The sequence below is a fragment of the Atractosteus spatula genome, chromosome 3 (genome assembly GCF_055471065.1).
Source record: "Atractosteus spatula isolate fAtrSpa1 chromosome 3, fAtrSpa1.hap1, whole genome shotgun sequence".
NCBI classification, from domain to species: Eukaryota; Metazoa; Chordata; class Actinopteri; order Semionotiformes; family Lepisosteidae; genus Atractosteus; species Atractosteus spatula.
Window position 1 is genome coordinate 39,242,959 of NC_142708.1, and position 20,761 is coordinate 39,263,719.

A 20,761-nucleotide genomic window follows, 5' to 3' on the forward strand; every position below is an offset into this window, starting at 1 on the left:
CAGCTCTTAACCACACTGTGCAGAAGCTGTCAAAACGTGTTTTTCAGCAGAGATAAACGTGTTTTTGCAACTTTGAAATCCCAATATACCTGCTAGTAGTATAAAGCGACACCTTTCGTCAAACTTTTGACAGGTACCACGCCCCCTTTTCAGGCCAATGGTCGTCCGCGGTGGTTGGCTGTCCCGCCCCCTCAGGAGCCAATGTTGTGGATCGGAACTCCCCGCCTCCACCCCCCACCCGGGCGGTCGGCCCGACGCCACAGGGTCCCAAAGCCACCAGACGTCGCATGCCACGCTTTAGGTGTGTGCACGTGTGTATTGGTTTGGAAGGGGACCATGTCTGCCGCGGGGTTGAGTGCGCTCTATTATAACCTTGGGAAATCGGGCAGTTACGGCGGCGCAGAGAGTCTGGTGCGGGCCGCGAGATCCCGGGGTGTGAGCGGCGTCAGCCGCGGCCGGGTGGTCGAGTGGTTGTCCGGCCAGGCTGCTTATACGCTGCACAAGCAGTGTCTCAAAAGCATCAGGGTTGTAAGCACACACACACACACGCACTGACTGTGTAAAGTCTCGCGGAAAGAATTTACAGGACAAACACCATGTGAAATGTGAACCGCTTTATTTCAACAGTGGGTTTTCAAACACAGAAACACCGCAGCAGCGCTTTCACACAAGTTACAGACTCCAGTTTGCAAGTATGTGAAATGTGAACCGCTTTATTTCAACAGGGGTTTTCAAACACTGAAACAACGCAGCACACACGCGTTACCGACTCCTGTTTGCATTCAACAATTAAATGTTGGTGCGGAAACTTAGTTCGGTACGCGTAACCACCACCCCCACACTGCTGAGAAACTTTGCGGCATCTGAAAAAGCATTCATAACCCCCTTCCGCTCCCCGCGTCTAAAGCCATGCGAACCACACTGGGCGATCCGATCTAGCAGGGCAAAAAAATTTGCCTGCGTAACCAGCGGGATGGTGTTACCACAGGTTCTGTGCAAAACACGCTGTATTTTGGAATACACACTGTAGAACCCCCCAGGCTTCCTTTTCTGATCTGAAAACAACAGATCTGTAATAATTTCACTCAAGTTCTCGACATACACATCTATCTCTTTAACAAATTTAAGGACATTAGCATTCGACTCTTTGTTTTGCATATCAAGCTTTGTAGAGAGAAGCGTGTAAAGCACTCTTAGTAAGAATTCAGACGTATACATTCGAAATTCTTCATTCTTCGGTCGATGGCACACCCGGGTCTGTAAAACAGAGTGAAATCTGTATTCACATTTTACATAGATCTTTTTTTTTTGCGTCTGTAAAAATAAGAATAGTGTTTCTTCTGCAACTCATCAAAAGTCACGTCTACTAATTTTTCATCCAGCTGTTCAAGGGTGGTGTGTACATGCTCATATGGGGAGCGGTCCTCAATTATATTTTTTAGCAACTGTTTTATGCACCGCTCAGTGTCATTTGTGATGGTGTACGACCCCAGACACCGGGCGGTGTACAGAACAGCCGATAAAATTCGGGCTAAACTGAGAGACTTATAAATTTCTAAAGCGGCAAACGTCACGTCTTCACCCCCATCTGCGTAGCCGGCAGACAGGCATGTGTGACCCCGCTGCCCGGGGTGGTCAATCAAACAGGCCGGACAGTCATCAACCAGGACCCCCTTTAAACAGTGTTTGAAGATGCAATAAACTACTGCTTTCACAATCTTGGGCATAACATCGGGCTCATTAGGGACAGGGGCATCAGCTTTATTAACATTTGGGCGAACACCCAGGCATAGACACGAGACATTCACATGTGTCGGTAGGCTGAAGATTGACCCGTCCACATCCTCTTTATTCTATTAAAGGAAAAAGAAAAGGAAGGCTTAACAAAATAGACATGCTTTGCACCTAAAATATCGAGCATTTAACGCGCTTTTGAGCTAAGGTTTTTCGTTAATATTTACCATTTGTAGCGTGGTATCATCGCTAGCACCCGGCTGTTCTTCAACATCTGCTACCCCAGCTGAACTCACACACCCACTGATGTCACAGGGCGCAGTGGGTGGGGTCGGGTTTTGCTAAAAAGAAGACCATGTATTAAAATGACATACGCTAAGCACCGATACAACAATTCCACGAGCCGAAAAAAATATTTTAGCCGCCTACCTCTTCACTTTGCAGAGTAGCGGACCCCGTTGTTTCGCCACACAAAGAAGCCATCTCAGCAGCTCCGCGGTGTCTGACAGCACCAAGCACGCACTGCGGCCCAGTCAGGTCGGAGCGTTTAAGAATATGCGCCAATGGTGTAACACGCCTACATAACACAAGACATTTTTCAATTGGTTGTGACGACCCCCCCTGATTTATCGAGAGCGAAAAGTATACGCTTATCAGCTTATAAGTTTTAGTTTTAAGTATTATCACACAACGCAAACACAAATGCTGTGTTTCACCGAAAATAAATTTTAAACACGCGGGGTTGGTCTTAAAGTTTTTAAAATAACGTGATAAGACACAGTTTATTTTTAATAACACATTCGCGACAGCTTTTTCGAAAGTTTGGGATAAATTTCCACACAGCGCCAGCCTAAAAGTCTTTAAGGTGATAACAGACAACAAATGGTGGGTTGTTGTTCTTCAGACTTTAACGGATTGTTCTTAAAGTTTTAAAATAGTTTCCCTGAAGAGATGATTTGTGATGCTATTGGAGACGGGGTTGGGGGGGTTAGTTACAGGCTCTGGAATGCAGAGTGGGGGGGGGGTAAAATTGACATCTGGGAAAGTTTACAAACATTTTAAATCCATGTAAAGTTTTCTAATTTACAAACAACACATGTACTTCACGCAAAAATGTTCATAACAACGCGGCGCGAAAAATAAAACCTCAAAACGTCAAGCTTGGTCTGTGAACACGTCCCTATAAAGAACAGATACATAATAAAAACATTTTGCTTGATAATATTCTTAGCGGTCTGTTGGCGAATCAAACAAAGACACAGCGGCACATTTTCGCCACGTTTTAACAGCTAAGAAATGTAGACACCCTTGTATGTCTTAAATAATATAGATTTTAACATTATAACGATCTATATTCGCTTATCAGTTTATAAGTTTTAAAGTATTAACATACAATGCAAACACAAATGATGTGTTTGCCCAGAAAATAAATTTTAAACACGCGGGGATGGTTTTAAAGTTTTTAAAATAACGTGATAAGACACAGTTTATTTTTAATAACACATTCGCGACAGCTTTTCGAAAGTTTGGGATAAATTTCCACACAGCGCCAGCCTAAAAGTCTTTAAGATGTTAACAGACAACAAATGGTGGGTTGTTGTTCTTCAGACTTTAACGGATTGTTCTTAAAGTTTTAAAATTGTTTCCCTGTAGAGATGATTTGTGATGCTATTGGAGACGGGGTTGAGAGGGGGGTTAGTTACAGGCTCTGGAATGCAGAGTGGGGGGGGGGGTAAAATTGACATCTGGGAAAGTTTACAAACATTTTAAATTCATGTAAAGTTTTCTAATTTACAAACACCACATGTATTTCACGCAAAAATGTTCATAACAACGCGGCGCGAAAAAATAAAACCTCAAAACGTCAAGCTTGGTTTGCGAACACGCCCCTATAAAAAACAGATACATAAAAAACATTTTGCTTGATAATATTCTTAGCGGTCTGTTGGCGAATCAAACAAAGACACTGCGGTACATTTTCACCACGTTTTAACAGCTAAGAAATGTAGACACCGTTGTATGTCTTAAATAATATAGATTTTAACATTATAACGATCTAAAACGTTTTCTAAAATGTTTCTTAAATAATTTCTACAGACCACTACCTGCACCCCCAACGATACCTAAGATTAATGGTTTTATTGGGGGGGGGGGACATGTGTGTTTCTTATAAGAGAATGTTTAGCGGGTTGAGTATAAGTACCAGTGGTTTAACAGACGAAGTTTTAGCTGCATTCCAAGTCCTACAGTCTCACGTTATCGCCTAACTCGTCAGAATGGATCACGCCGATCAATTACAACAGTCTGAAGATAGTCTATTTACAGACTTAACACTGTTCGACTTGATAGACGAAGACGAGGATTCCACGAATTTCAGCGGTATGTATATCTGGCTTATTGTGAGACAATTACAACGTCACGATGCATGTCACGTGTTAGCTATAGTTACAAAACGTTGTATAATATTTGTATACTAGGCAGTATTGAATGATTATAACGGAATTACCGGTGATTGGTGCCGTAATGTGGTCGTGACTGTGTGTATCCATTCATTTCCATTAGCCCCGAAAACCGCCGCTGTAAAAAGACCAGTTACGACGCAGCACAACGCTGGTGGGTAATTACGACAATGTTTTGAATAACGCTTTACGGCCATGTGAGTCTTAAAGACACAGGGGTATATACACCACACCAAAACACGTATGTGTCTATTCCGCAGACGCGGGCGAAGGGACAAGTCGCCACACATTTAAAAAACCTCGTTTGGGGTTTGCAATACCACCCCAAAACCTTGTGGTGACACAGGCAGATGTTCACGGCACACCAGACGGTGCGGGGGATATTATCAGAGCGCCTGAGAGAAGAGGTCGGTATTATATAAAACATTCTTTTAGCATGGCCATTTAAACGTGTCTATAATAAAAATACCATCCGTTTTTCTATTTTTTCACTAATGGTATTTTCCCACGTCGTGCAGACCCCGGACCTTCAAAAAATAAATTGCGACGAGCCAACAAGTTAACTGGGACAACGAGCTCAAAACGTCTGAAATCAACAGGCAAAGGTTAATATAATTTAAGCGTGGTCAAGATGTGTTATGATCCACTTACGGTAAACGTTACTTCTTTTGTTAGGCTGTTAATTCGCTGAAAGATCCTACCTCGCGTAGTTTTCTGTTTGGGAGTGTTAAAAAACCTTATTTAAAACTGCCTAGCTTTTAAAGTTAAAAGCGACTGGTCTGTGCGAGGGTCTACAGGCCGTTAACCACGCCGCTTGACCCAGTAGCGCCACCACAGCCGTCAAGGAAACCGGTGTTGTGTTGAAAAGTCTTTTATTTTTATCACCGTGTAGTTTTCTGATTTTGAGATGTGGAGCATTGGCGTGGTAATAAAAAGTCTTTTATTTTTTCACACAGCAGCTGTATCGACGCGCGGCGAAACAAATGTGTCGGAAACGACGGACCCTAAGGCGGTGACTGCATCGGAGACGGTTGTTAAGACGCTGACCAAAGCCAGACGTGTCAAGCCTTCGGAGCGAAATCATAACGCGCCTAAAGACTTGGTGCTTGGTGATTTGGGGTGCTCAGTGCGGCATATTGCAGACTTGGTATCAAAGGTGGGCACTAATGAGGTGGATAAAAAGCGGTGTTTAGAGAATCTAAGAGCCGCTTTAGCATGTGCACATGCAGTGTTTCCAAAAACGATCCAGGTTTACGCCGCTAGCCTCTTAGACGTTTTTTCCAAAGAGGATGTCGATCTAACCTCTGGATTTCACTACCTCGTAATGCTATTTCAGGGAGCATTGGTGCAAAGCCCCGGTGATAAATGACTAAACATGCGGTCTAAAAAGTGCTTAAAAGACCGACCGCGTGCCAACCGCAAGCTTTTGTACGTAAATAAAAGAATTAAACTGGCAAAAGCATGTTTGTTGCGTCGTCAAAGATTCAGAGCGAGGCATCAGATTTCCCAAGGGTCGCCCGAGCCACGCAATGAAAATGCAGTGGTAGAAAATAATTTAAGACCCGAGGTTGTTGTAGCAGAACAGGATGGTGGTAACCCAGAACCGGTTGTACTGAACGATCTAAATCAGGTTGGTGGTGGTGGTGCCGGGGCGAATAGAGACCCCTTAGTTTTCCTGGAGCGTATACGTAGTTATAACAGGTCTTATAATAATTTTAGAGCAACAGAGCACCATGAAGAATTTCGTTTTGTTAATCTCGACAGAATAGCCTCGTATGTACAGGCTATAGACGCTGTGCATGGTGCAGTCCAGAGAATATTGGATGAACTTTCTCCAAACATCGGGGCGAATGATTTTGTACAGCTGCGTTTGACTGCGGGTGGTTTTAACAAACCCTTGTTCTCACGCAGGAGACACCCCGGAGAATTAAATGCTGCCGATTTTTTTAAGCCACATCTCAGACCTCCTACAGAGCCACACAGAGGTTCTCACCGATGACACCCTCCGCTTAGTGGTGACGATAGTTAGGAATATGCAGGGGGGTGCCCGCCGAAGATTTAAATCTGTTCTGTACAGCCGGGTAATTGCTCAGAAAAAAGCGCACCTTATCGACTTACATTACACGGGCGGTAATCTGTGTTTCGCCGGGAGTGTGTATGGTTTGTTGAATGAGGGTTGTACCGATGGGGAAATGTTACAGGGCGCTAAACGAATGCACAGAGAGTTGGGTTTTCCAGAGAATCGGAAAATTAGTTTGTCAGACATTACCGCTTTTGAAAAACATTTAAAGGTGGTCATTAAAATTTTGTACCACGACCAGGGTGATTGGAAATATTTTACAACGGGGCCCACACCACCAAATTCTAAAATACTTTTTGTTCTACTGCATGAAGAGCATTTTTACGGGGTTTTAAATATTAAAGCTTTTGTGGGGGAGGCGTATTTTTGCACTAACTGCCATGCGGCGTATAGCCACAAGAACGCACACGCCTGTGTTAAAGCTTGTAAAACCTGTTTAGATCCCCAGTGTTGCGAAATTGATGCTGAAATTCGGAATTGCCCGTCCTGTAAGGTCTTTTGTCGTAGCTCTCAGTGTTTGGCGAGACACTTTCAGAATGCGGCGACGGGTGTGAGTAAGTGTGAGCGCAGGGTCTTTTGTGAGAAATGTGGGGTTTATAACCTTGCAAGTCACAAATGTAAAGAGAAACTGTGCGCGCGTTGTAACAACGTGATCGACACCCCTGACACACATTTGTGCTACATACCGCCTTTGGACAACCCCAAAATTTCAAACAAGTACATTTTTTTCGACTTTGAATGCATGCAAGAAACGGGGACACACATACCAAATTACGTCCACGCCCTTCATATTGACAATAAACGTAGCTGGGAATTTTATGGTGAAACTTGTCTAAAGGATTTTGTGTGTAAATTTATCGATAGACGTTTCAAAAACCATACGTTCATATCACACAATGGCAAGGGATATGACAATTACCTAGTGATCAGACAGTTGTTAGCTGAAAAGATGGACGTTGAACTAATTAATCAGGGTGGTAAGATAATGTGTATGACCGTAAAAGCTCTGAACATCCGATTTATCGATTCTTTAAACTTTCTGCCTATGAAATTAAGCAAAATGCCGGCCGCCATGGGGTTCCCCGGGTGTAAGGGTCATTTTCCACACTTGATGAACACTTCGGAAAACCAAAATTATGTCGGACCGATGCCTCCGCCTGAACTTTACGGCGTTAACTACATGCTGCCGAGCGAGAAAGCCGAGTTTTTGGTTTGGTATGAAGAATGCCGGGGAAGTGTGTTTAACTTACAGAGAGAGTTGAAACGTTACTGCCAGTTGGATGTGGCAATTCTAAGAGAAGGCTGTGTCAGGTTTCGGGACGAGGTCATGAATATGACCAGACAGACACGCGTGACTGAGTCGGGGGCCGCCTGCGTTGTCTGCATCGACCCCTTTCAGTTTGTGACCATCGCTAGTGTCTGCATGGCCATGTTCAGACTTATGTTTTTACATGAAGAGACGATTGCGTTGCTACCCCATGACAATTACCACCGCCAGCAAAAACGATTTTCTACACCCAGCATTCAATGGCTTATGTACATCGAACACACAGAGCGCGTTAAAATCCAACACGCGTTAACCACGGCCGGTGAGTTCAAGGTTGGCCCATATTTTCTGGATGGTTATGCTGTAATTGACGGCGTGCCGACAGCCTTTGAGTTCAACGGTTGCTTTTTTCACGGGTGTAGCGTTTGTTATTGTGAAAACGATTTTAATCAGCTGACAAACACTACTTTTGGTTGGTTGTACAGAAAGACAATGGTGAAAATTAATTTTCTCAAAATGAGAGGTTTTAACGTGCGTGTTTTGTGGGAGCACGAGTTCAGAGACATGCTTGTTGAAAATGGAGACTTGGGTAAATTTCTAACAGCTGCTCAGTTACCAGAGCCTCTGCAACCTCGCGAGTCGCTTTTTGGGGGGAGAACAAACGCGATTTGTTTGCATTACACAGCGCAGCCCGGTGAAAAAATTCATTACTATGATTTCACCAGTCTGTATCCGTTTGTGAACAAAACTAAAAAATACCCACTTGGGCACCCCCGAATAATATATAACAACTTTGGAGATTTAAAACGGTATTTCGGTTTAGCGAAGGTGAAAGTTTACCCACCCAGACGCTTGTACTTTCCAGTTCTTCCAACCAAAATTGACAAAAAACTGTTTTTCACACTGTGTCGTACGTGTGCCGAAACAAAACAGACCACCCGATGTGAGCACGGTGATGAAGATCGCGCCTTGACTGGTGTCTGGTGCACCCCCGAATTACAGAAGGCCTTAGATCTGGGGTATAGAGTGTGTAAAATTTACGAAATTTGGCATTTCGAAAAGGCCTCACACGATCTTTTTACCGACTACATCAAACTGCATCTGAAAGGGAAGCAGGAAGCTTCGGGGTTTCCAGAGTGGTGTACTGATGTCGCGAAACAACAAAGATATATCAGCGAATATTATGAAAAAGAGGGTGTCCGGCTGGACCCCGGCAACATTAAAAAGAATCCGGCCAAAAGACAGCTTTCAAAAATTGCCTTGAACAGTTTGTGGGGGAAGTATGGGCAAAGAGACAATTTACCACAGACCACCATTGTGAGAAACCCCGATGAATTGTTCAGGTACTTATTTACGCCATATCATGAGGTGTCAGCCTGCGAGTTTATCGATGAAAACACCGCCTGTGTTACGTGGAAACACACTAAACACCACTATACGGGCCATTCAAACACCAACATTTTCATCGCTAGCTTTACAACCGCCTATGCCCGCTTGGAGTTATACAATCTGCTAAATGCTTTGCAAGGCCGTTGTCTGTACCACGACACAGATTCCGTTATCTTTGTGAGCCGGGAGGGTGAGTGGAATCCGGAACTGGGCGACTACTTGGGTGAGCTGACCAGCGAAATCGCTGCTGGTCAACACATCACCGAGTTTGTGTCAACAGGACCCAAGTCGTACGGGTACAAACTGTCTGGAGGGAAAGCCTGTTTAAAGGTAAAAGGCATTACGCTCAATGTGAACAATTGTGAAAAAGTTAACTTTGAGAGTCTGCGGGACTTGGTTTTTGACTATGGCGTTAACCCTTATGCAGAGTGCCGGGAATTTAAACACATTTCTATTCAACAGCCGATGATCGTGCGTGTTAAAAAGGATTGGCGCATTGAGACCCGAACATTAAAGAAAACCCAGAAGGTGGTGTACGACAAGTGGGTGCTGCAAGAAAATTTGACATCGTTGCCCTACGGATATTAACACGATGGATGTCAGGTTAAAACACCCTTTTTCATGCATTTTGTCCGGACCCTCGAATTGCGGTAAAAGTTATTTTATAAAACAGCTCTTGGAGAACGGTGATACCGTTATGACTCGTAAACCCGAAAACATAGTCTGGTGTTACAGCTGCTGGCAACCTCTATACGACGAGTTGCTTGTGAAATTTCCATACATTCAGTTTATAGAAGGACTACCGACGTCGTTTTCCGACGACCAGCTACTGCCGCCGGGTAGAGTAAATTTGATTATAGTTGATGATTTGATGGAGTCTGCGTGTGAAAATAATGAGATAGAAAAAGCTTTTACCAAATACGTACACCACCGAAACCTCAGCATCATGTATATCGTCCAAAATGTGTTTTGTCAAGGCCGGAAAAGTAGAACCATCGCGTTAAATACAAAGTACATGGTGCTGTTTAAAAACCCTAGAGATAAACTACAGATTACAACCCTGTCCCGGCAGATGTACCCCGGTAAAGCCAAATTTTTTTTGGAAGCGTTCGATGATGCTACTAAAAAAACTTTCGGTTACTTGTTGGTGGATTTAAATGCAGACACACCAGATGACTATCGCTTGCGAACAGGTCTTTTCCCCCCAGATGTACCCACGGCTTATGTATTTAAAAAATCTAAAAGTCGGTGATCTCACAACCGCAGACTCAGTCGAATAACACGTTCGGGGCGTCGTCATGTCTTCACGCGTTCGGAGAAACCTGACTCTCTTAAATTTTCTGGTAAAAGCCGCCCCCAAGCAGCGGAAAGCTATTCTCTGCGGAGCTACAAATGATCTTGTACAGGCCATAGCTGAAATCGCCTTGAATACCTTGAAAGGGAACATACCGTTATCTGCTAAGCAGTTTGGGACCCTGAAGAGAAAGCGTAAGCTTATAAAGACTTTGAGTCGAAAGGGTCTTTCTCTTAAAAGAAAGAGACTCTTGGTGAACCAGTCTGGTGGTTTTATCGGGACCCTGTTGAGTATTGCAGTACCACTGATTACGGGGCTTCTACAACGTCAATAATGGAGCACGCTGAAAAAATGTACCTGGTACCTCAGAAACAGCTCGATCGACTCCGAGAGCGGTCTGGGTTCGAAAGCGATGTAAGAAAAATAACAGCCCGTCGGTTGGATGATGAAATGCGTGACATTCTGCAGAACGCGCATCTGGCCGAATATGAAAAAGTGAAATTGTACAACCAGGTGTTACAAAGGTATTTGGCATTAGTACGCCAGGAGACTTCCGAAAAGGGGACTTTAACAGTTGTGCTACCGGAAAATGCACACACCGAACTATCACACACGTTAGCACAACCGCCGTCATCGAGCGTGGCTGACTTTGGTTATATTTTGGACAGCGTGTCTCAGCGGTTCCGGAGAAATGCTGAGATATTGTTAAAGACCATGGCCCGCAATGAACCATTAATAGCCTGGAATGAAAAAGGGGAATTTGTGTACAAGGGGGCACCCGTTGAGGGCTCTCACATGATTGATCTTGTCAGAGCTCTCACGCAGCAGCAAGCAGTTGCGGTCGGTAAGAAGCCAAAAGGCTGGGATGTGTTCATGGAGGCTATGGCAGAAATCAACGTGCCGGGCACCCTGCTAGCCAACGCTGGTAACCGAGAGCTACTTGAAAAACTCAAGGCTGCCCCGCCGGGGTGTGCAGCGTCGGTCAAAACTTTAAAACAACCGGTAGAGTTGTCGACGGTCGACCCGGTCTCTAAGATAACCGCTGAAAGGAGACGCTCGCTAATACCTAGACCCACATGGTTGTCTTTGTAACATTTTTTCTCTGGGTATGTGTGTTTGTGTTAAATGACTTGAAATGTATATTAAAAAGCGTGCGCAATATGTTTAAAAATGGTTTGTCTGTAACATGTATTAAAAAAAGCTTGAGCGCTATAACAGCGAATGTATAATAAAAATATTGTGTTGATTTTCAATCATGTTTTGTGTTCTTTTTAAATAATAACCACACAGACGTCGAAATGGTTCGATTTCATTTTTATTTTAGACGATCGATTAACATTTATGACATGTTTTAAATTGTCGTAAACACCCGCATAATTGAACATTCGTATTTTCAAAGGGCTTGAAAGGGTACAGGGGTCTCCGTCTCACACGACGTCGGTTTTTCAGAAACATTTCCACCATGCGGTCATTCTGGATTGCATTCGTAGAATAAAGTTCTAAAATGTTTCTAAAAGATAAACCTTTACATCTATGGTATAGAAAAAGGACGCAATGTAGACCGCAGGTCACTGCAAAAGAATCTTGCAATTGTCTGTTGTTGTAAAATATGGAGTTAGCATTTCTGTTTAAGAAATCAATAATGTTCTTGGGAAAGAAAAAAGGCTTCGGGTGAAAATCCGTAGGAGTCGAAAAATTCTGCGCCCTCGTCGTCGGGTAAGTAAATAGCCAGCCAGTGTTCACCGGGGCGGTCGTGTGGGTGAGTATTAACTATTAAACACAACGGTCGCCGCGCCAGTCTCTCGCGTGGTAGGGCATCACTGGGGAACACGCCTAGAAAACTGTCTCGGGTGTAGCGGTCTCGGGTTAGAATGTCTTCCAGCTGTTTGGTGTTCATCTTTATGTGCAGGTTGTGTGGCCACCCGTGCTTTTTAGCTGAAGTCGTAAATGACTTGACGTCTCATATCCAGCTCTATCACGTTGTCGAACAACGCGTACACAACCATGTTAACTGTAGTGGGTAGCGGTAGCGCGAAGCGTATTTCAGCTCTCAGATTACCCGTTTTGATAAGTGAATAATGTCCTGTGCACTCGTCGTCGGGGCTGAGGTTGAAAGCGAACAATGTGTAACCGCGCGCGTACTCCTCGCGGTCCACCAGAAGTGGTTTGTCTTTCAGACGCTTCCCGGCTGTTTCCACCAGATTAAAATATTCACGGACGCAATGTCCATTCTGGAAGTCTGGTTGAAGCGGTTTAGTGGGGATTTGTTCACCGTCCGCGTAGAGAGCCAGAAAGTTAACGTTGTAGTGTTTAAAATTGAAGGGGTTTTGGGTAAAACTGCCGCTGAATGCCGCGTTGTCCACAAACCCCAAAATGACCACTTTGGGTAACTGTCCGAGAAAGAGGTTTTCTTGGTTACACACACGGCTTCCTGCAGGCAGGCTGAAGACTTTCATCTGTACGCGGTCTATGGGGTATTTAGCGTTGGCCGTCAGGAGTGCTTCGGCGTGTCCCAGTCTGACCCCTGGTGACACTCTGACTCTTTTCACAAACAAAGATGCAGAGAGTACGCTCAGTTTGTGTTCTCCGGCGTTGTTCATTAAGCAGAAAGCATCTCTGTTTCGCGTGAGTTTTATTTTCAGGTCTACGCCATTCAGTAGTAGTTTGTCCTGAAAAAACAGGTCGGCGTGAATGTGACCCAGGAGCTCCAGTTTTCGGCTTTGCGTCGTGTATGATGCTCTTTTTCGGAACCCCTGATTGGGACCATCCAAAATTGTGGACTCGTGTTCCCCGGCTGTGTCTTTGTAAAAGAGCCCTGTTGAATACTGCGTCTTCAGCGTCTCTTCACTGTAGTTCAGGACCGACTCTATAAAGGCTCTGTAAGGATAGCAGTTGTTGCTCTGGCTGATCAATCGGTCTCCTACTGTGATGTCAACCTGGCTGAAGATGGCTGCGATGGGGTAGTTCACCAGGCTCACACGGGCTGCCGCATCAATGTCCCGACCGTCTGGTTCCGTTATTTTACAGGTCAAATAGAGCAGGGTGTTGTTTAAATCTAAATAATCTTCTCCGTTGCCTGCGACGTAGAACTCCAGAGGTGGGTTTTCCGTTAGGGCCGTGAGGGGTGGAACTTCTATGTAAAAACTTTTCTCGACGCTTGTTTGGGTAGGTGCTAATTGAAATATGTCCAGCTCCGACTTGGCGCATTCTGCAGACCCGCCGTGAACAAAAGCCATGTTTAAAATATGTCTCGTTTCGTGTCTCGATGATTGCTGTGTGTCACGCTCTTCTTGGTCGACCTGAAGCTTTTATGAGTTGCCTGTCTGCGCTTAGCCGTTCTTTTATCAGGTTTCGGCGGCCCCCGACGGTACGATGATGACGTCTGTCTTTTTCTCTTGACACCCCTGCGGATGTATGCTAGACCCGAACCTTCCTGCTGATGTGCAGCCACCTTTGACATGACCGCGCTTGTAACGTTGCCAACCACGTCTTTGGCGATGTTTTTAGCTGCCGATGCCATGTGTGGCTTAGCTATTTCAAACCCGCGTTTCAGAAAAGGCACGGCTTTTCTAAATAGCGCTCTGAAAATACCCCCGATACCAGCGCCGTACTGAACCGGCAGCCCTGAAAATCCTGGTAACCCATAACCAGCCTGTTGTTTGTAGTAGTGCGTATACAAAGAAGGATCCCCGTAGCTCTTGATGACCGTCATCCTTTTAGATGTTTGTCGCTTTCACGGGTCTGAAATGCAGCTTGACGATGACCTTTCCAAAAGCAAATGACACGTGTTCGTTTTGATCCGTCTTTATTTCAATAGCGATGTTGTTAAAATGGTCGATGCTCACCGGCACGTAATGGGGTTTGTCGTACAATACTGTGACGAATTCACCATCCACGCCTCTGAAGGGCACACAACGCAAAAGCGGTGCGTAGACGTCGCCTATTAACTGGTGTTCTATGATATCGGTGTATATATACATGGTGTTAAATCCGCCAGTCATATCGACGGGGTGCGGTGATTTTACACCCGCGACACCCGAATTGAAACCCAACATCCGCGCTAGGCGATTACCCACCTGCATAACAAACCGTTTATCACTAACAATCCTTACCGAGCGGCTAATGGGGTTGTATTTAAGACTTACAGCCGTTAACTTGGATTTTTCAGCAGCCCGTTTCATTTCATGCAAGAGCTGCTCGATGTTGCCGTAGTACCCTCTCGGTAAGGTACAGGTCCAGATAGTCTTGAGCTCCTCGCTGATGAACAGAAAAACTTCGTCTTCATCAAACGTGTTTAGCGTATGCGGATAGTGCAGCTCGACCAGGCCCACTTCCCAGCTCCCGTCCAGGTCAATCGCCTTTGCCAGATGCTCTGTGAAGCACGCGTTAGTGTTCTTTGGAAACATCTTTGAGGATGAATTACTAGCCAGCGTCACATAGAAGCCATTGGGGTTCATTTTTCACGACCTCTTTATGTCTCTGACCTCAGAAGCCTTCACCCAACTATTGAATTTATCGCTCCAGCCGCGCCACTTTACCAAAAGCTGTTTGTTTTTGCCACGACCCCTGGCTGCTAAAATCTTTTGGATGCGGTAGACGTTCTCAACATCTGGGTTTATCTTCTGTAGCTCTTCTGCATAGAAGGAGCCCTTAATGTCGTCGCCTGCGTAGTCCTGCAGTTTGTAATAGGGTCTCAGAGCCGCGGACCGCTCTTTGACAATGAAAATTTCATCTGTGAAGGTCTGTTCATATCCCTTCTCAAACACACCCTTTATTTTGGACACCCGCACGCGATCACCCACATTAAATGAAAACTTTGACGGTTTTCTCTTAAAGTGCTCGTCATAGACCGTTCTCCACACCTCAAGGGCGTTGTCGGGCGTAACAGAAGCCGGGGTTCGTTTAATAGTCGTGTGGTAACTATGGTTATAAGCGTAAATAAGATCTGAAAGGACGTCGATATAACGAAAGGTGTTTTTGTGTGTCAGGTACCTCCACATTTTTGTTTTAATAGTTCTGTTAAACCTCTCGACCACACTAGCCTTCACATCACTGGCCGTAACGAAATGTTCAATATTCTCACATTTGAGAAAATTTTGGAAGGTCCTGTTAAGAAATTCTTTACCCTCGTCCGTTTGTAGCTTTTTAGGAGCACGCCCCTCTTGCAGTATATTTCGGAAGGCGCCTGTCACGGCCCCACCAGTCTTGGTTTTCAACGGCACAGCCCACGCGTATTTAGACAGTATGTCTATACACATTAAGATGTAACAGAAACCGTCGTTGAACTCGCGGTGTTCTCTCATGTCCACCAAGTCGGCCTGCCACTGCCAGTCCATTTCGGACACCAGCGTCCTGTTTCTCTTAAAACGTACGCGCGCCGGCTTGTGCAGCGTATAAGCAGCCTGGCCGGACAACCACTCGACCACCCGGCCGCGGCTGATGCCGCTCACACCCCGGGATCTCGCGGCCCGCACCAGACTCTCCGCGCCGCCGTAACTGCCCGATTTCCCAGGGTTATAATAGAGCGCACTCAACCCCGCGGCAGACATGGTCCCCTTCCAAAACAATACACACGTGCACAAACCTAAAGCGTGGCATGCGACGTCTGGTGGCTTTGGGACCCTGTGGCGTCGGGCTGACCGCCCGGGTGGGGGGTGGAGGCGGGGAGTTCCGATCCACAACATTGGCTCCTGAGGGGGCGGGACAGCCAACCACCGCGGACGACCATTGGCCTGAAAAGGGGGCGTGGTACCTGTCAAAAGTTTGACGAAAGGTGTCGCTTTATACTACTCCTGCTTGACTGAGGAGAGAACACTGAGTCAGCTTTTAACCCCACTGTGCAGAAGTTGTCAAAACATGTATTTCCTCCGAGTAAAGCGCGTTTTTGCAACTTTGGGCACACCAATGTAACTGCTGGGTCCAGAACAGCACACTTTTCAAAACGTGTTTTTCAGCCGAAATTAACGCGTTTTTGCAAACTTTAAAATCCCAATTTACCTGCTTGGTTCAGGAGAGCACACTGAGTCAGCTCTTAACCACACTGTGCAGAAGCTGTCAAAACGTGTTTTTCAGCAGAGATAAACGTGTTTTTGCAACTTTGAAATCCCAATGTAACTGCTTGGCACAGAAGAGCACACTGAGTCAGCTCTTAGCCCCACTGTGCAGAAGTTGTCAAAACGTGTTTTTCAGCAGAGATAAACGTGTTTTTTCAACTTTGAAATCCCAATGTAACTGCTTGGCACAGAAGAGCACACTGAGTCAGCTCTTAGCCCCACTGTGCAGAAGTTTTCAAAATGTATTTTTCAGCAGAGATAAACGTGTTTTTTAAAACTTTGAAATCCCAAAGTACCTGCGTTGCACAGGAGAGCACACTGAGTCAGCTTTTAACCCCACTGTGCAGAAGTTGTCAAAACGTGTTTTTCAGCCATGATAAACGCGTTTTTGCAACTTTGGGCACCCCAATGTAACTGCTGGGGACAGAACAGCACACTTTTCAAAACGTGTTTTTCAGCCGAAATTAACGCGTTTTTGCAAACTTTGAAATCCCAATGTAACTGCTTGGCACAGAAGAGCACACTGAGTCAGCTCTTAGCCCCACTGTGCAGAAGTTGTCAAAACGTGTATTTCAGTCGAGATGAACACGTTTTTGCAAAATTGGGCATCCCAATTTAACTGCTGGGGCCAGGACAGCACACTTTTTTAAAACGTGTTTTTCAGCCGAAATTAACGCGTTTTTGCAAATTTTAAAATCCCAATGTACCTGCTTTGCTCAGGAGAGCACACTGAGTCATCTTTTAACCCCACTGTGCAGAAGTTGTCAAAACATGTATTTCATCCGAGTAAAGCGCGTTTTTGCAACTTTGGGCACACCAATGTAACTGCTGGATCCAGAACAGCACACTTTTCAAAACGTGTTTTTCAGCCGAAATTAACGCGTTTTTGCAAACTTTAAAATCCCAATTTACCTGCATGGTTCAGGAGAGCACACTGAGTCAGCTCTTAACCACACTGTGCAGAAGCTGTCAAAACGTGTTTTTCAGCAGAGATAAACGTGTTTTTGCAACTTTGAAATCCCAATATACCTGCTTGGCTGAGGAGAGAACACTGAGTCAACTCTTAAGCACACTTTGCAGAAATTGTCAGAACTTGTTTTTCAGCAGAGATAAACGTGTTTTTGCAACTTTGAAATCCCAAAGTACCTGCTTTGCTCAGGAGAGCACACTGAGTCAGCTTTTAACCGCACTGTGCAGAAGTTGTCAAAACATGTTTTTCAGCCGTGATAAACGTGTTTTTGCAACTTTGGGCACCCCAATGTAACTGCTGGGGCCAGAACAGTACACTTTTCAAAACGTGTTTTTCAGCCGAAATAAACGTGTTTTTGAAAACTTTGAAATCCCAAAGTACCTGCTTGGCTCAGGAGAGCACACTGAGTCAGATCTTAACCCCACGGTGCAGAAGTTGTCAAGACGTGTTTTTCAGCCGTGATAAACGCGTTTTTGCAACTTTGGGCACCCCAATGTAACTGCTGGGGCAAGTACAGCACACTTTTCAAAACGTGTTTTTTAGCCGAAATAAACGTGCTTTTGCAACTTTGAAATCCCAATTTAACTGCTTGGCTCAGAAGAGCACACTGAGTCAGCTCTTAGACCCACTGTGCAGAAGTTTTCAAAATGTGTTTTTCAGCAGAGATAAACGTGTTTTTGCAACTTTGAAATCCCAATGTACCTTCTTGGCTGAGGAGAGAACACTGAGTCAGCTCTTAACCACACTGTGCAGAAGTTGTCAAAACGTGTTTTTAAGCAGAGATAAACGTGTTTTTGGAACTTTGAAATCCCAATGTAACTGCTTGGCACAGAAGAGCACACTGAGTCAGCTCTTAGCCCCACTGTGCAGAAGTTTTCAAAATGTATTTTTCAGCAGAGATAAACGTGTTTTTGCAAACTTTGAAATCTCAAAGTACCTGCTTTGCTCAGGAGAGCACACTGAGTCAGCTTTTATCCCCACTGTGCAGAAGTTGTCAAAACGTGTTTTTCAGCCGTGATAAACGCGTTTTTGCAACTTTGGGCACACCAATGTAACTGCTGGGTCCAGAACAGCACATTTTTCAAAACGTGTTTTTCAGCATAGATAAACACGTTTTTGCAAACTTTGGCATCCCAATGTAACTTAAGGGACCAGAACAGCACACTTTTCAAAACGTGTTCATCAGCCAAAATAAACGTGCTTTTGCAACTTTGAAATCCCAATGTAACTGCTTGGCTCAGAAGAGCACACTGAGTCAGCTCTTAGACCCACTGTGCAGAAGTTGTCAAAACGTGTTTTTCACCAGAAAAAAACGAGTTTTTGCAAACTTTGGCATTCTAATGTAACTTACGGGACCAGAACAGTACACATTTCAAAACTTGTTTTTCAGCCGAAATTAACGCGTTTTTGTAAACTTTGAAATCCCAAAGTACCTGCTTGGCTCAGGAGAGCACACTGAGTCAGATCTTAACCCCACGGTGCAGAAGTTGTCAAGAGGTGTTTTTCAGCCGTGATAAACGCGTTTTTGCAACTTTGGGCACCCCAATGTAACTGCTGGGGCAAGAACAGCACACTGAGTCAGCTCTTAGACCCACTGTGCAGAAGTTTTCAAAATGTGTTTTTCAGCAGAGATAAACGTGTTTTTGCAACTTTGAAATCCCAATGTACCTTCTTGGTTGAGGAGAGAACACTGAGTCAGCTCTTAACCACACTGTGCAGAAGTTGTCAAAACGTGTTTTTAAGCAGAGATAAACGTGTTTTTGGAACTTTGAAATCCCAATGTAACTGCTTGGCTCAGAAGAGCACACTGAGTCAGCTCTTAGACCCACTGTGCAGAAGTTTTCAAAACCTATTTTTCAGCAGAGATAAACGCGTTTTTGCAAACTTTTGCATCCCAATGTAACTTAAGGGACCAGAACAGGACACTTTTCAAAACGTGTTCATCAGCCGAAATAAACGTGCTTTTGCAACTTTGAAATCCCAATGTAACTGCTTGGCTCAGAAGAGCACAATGAGTCAGCTCTTAGACCCACTGTGCAGAAGTTGTCAAAACGTGTTTTTCACCAGAAAAGAACGAGTTTTTGCAAACTTTGGCATTCTAATGTAACTTACGGAACCAGAACAGTACACATTTCAAAACTTGTTTTTCAGCCGAAATTAACGTGTTTTTGCAAACTTTGAAATCCCAAAGTACCTGCTTGGCTCAGGAGAGCACACTGAGTCAGATCTTAACCCCACGGTGCAGAAGTTGTCAAGACGTGTTTTTCAGCCGTGATAAACGCGTTTTTGCAACTTTGGGCACCCCAATGTAACTGCTGGGGTCAGAACAGCACACTTTTCAAAACGTGTTTTTCAGCCGAAATTAACGCGTTTTTGCAAACTTTGAAATCCCAATGTAACTGCTTGGCTCAGAAGAGCACACTTAGTCAGCTCTTAGACCCACTGTGCAGAAGTTGTCAAAACGTGTTTTTCAGCAGAGATAAACGCGTTTTTGCAACTTTGAAATCCCAATGTACCTTCTTGGCTGAGGAGAGAACACTGAGTCAGCTCTTAACCACACTGTGCAGAAGTTGTCAAAACGTGTTTTTCAGCCGTGATAAATGCGTTTTTGCAACTTTGGGCATCCCAATGTAACTGCTGGGGCCAGAACAGCACACTTTTCAAAACGTGTTTTTCAGCAGAGATAAACGTGTTTTTGAAACTTTGAAATCCCAATGTATCTGCTTGGCTCAGGAGAGCACACTGAGTCAGATCTTAACCCCACTGTGCAGACGTTGTCAAAACATGTTTATCAGCAGAGATAAACACGTTTTTGCAAACTTTGGCATCCCAATGTAACTTACGGGACCAGAACGGCACACTTTTCAAAGCGTGTTTTTCAGCCGAAATAAACGTGATTTTTGCAACTTTGAAATCCCAATGTAACTGCTTGGCTCAGAAGAGCACACTGAGTCAGCTCTTAGACCCACTGTGCAGAAGTTGTCAAAATGTGTTTTTCAGCAGAGATAAACGTGTTTTTGCAACTTTGAAATGCCAATGTACCTGCTTGGCTGAGGAGAGAACACTGAGTCAGCTCTTAATCACACTGTGCAGAAGTTGTCAAAACGTGTTTTTAAGCAGAGATAAATGTGTTTTTGGAACTTTGAAATCCCAATGTAACTGCTTGGCAAAGAAGAGCACACTGAGTCAGCTCTTAGCCCCACTGTGCAGAAGTTTTCAAAATGTATTTTTCAGCAGAGATAAACGTGTTTTTGCAAACTTTGAAAACCCAAAGTACCTGCGTTGCACAGGAGAGCACACTGAGTCAGCTTTTAACCCCACTGTGCAGAAGTTGTCAAAACGTGTTTTTCAGCCGTGATAAACGCGTTTTTGCAACTTTGGGCACCCCAATGTAACTGCTGGGGTCAGAACAGCACACTTTTCAAAACGTGTTTTTCAGCCGAAATTAACGCGTTTTTGCAAACTTTGAAATCCCAATGTAACTGCTTGGCACAGAAGAGCACACTGAGTCAGCT

At 44.7% G+C, this 20,761-nt stretch overlaps 1 long non-coding RNA gene across 1 annotated transcript; it reads right to left on the reverse strand.

Annotated features, from left to right (window-relative positions):
• Positions 1-599: 599 nt before the first annotated feature.
• Positions 600-4,309, reverse strand: LOC148837786 (uncharacterized). Its single transcript, XR_016090875.1, has 3 exons — positions 4,241-4,309; positions 2,164-2,311; positions 600-2,075 (listed from the first exon to the last, which is right to left on the reverse strand). It is a non-coding gene; the product is annotated as an uncharacterized LOC148837786 (long non-coding RNA).
• Between the last annotated feature and the right edge of the window lie 16,452 nt (positions 4,310-20,761).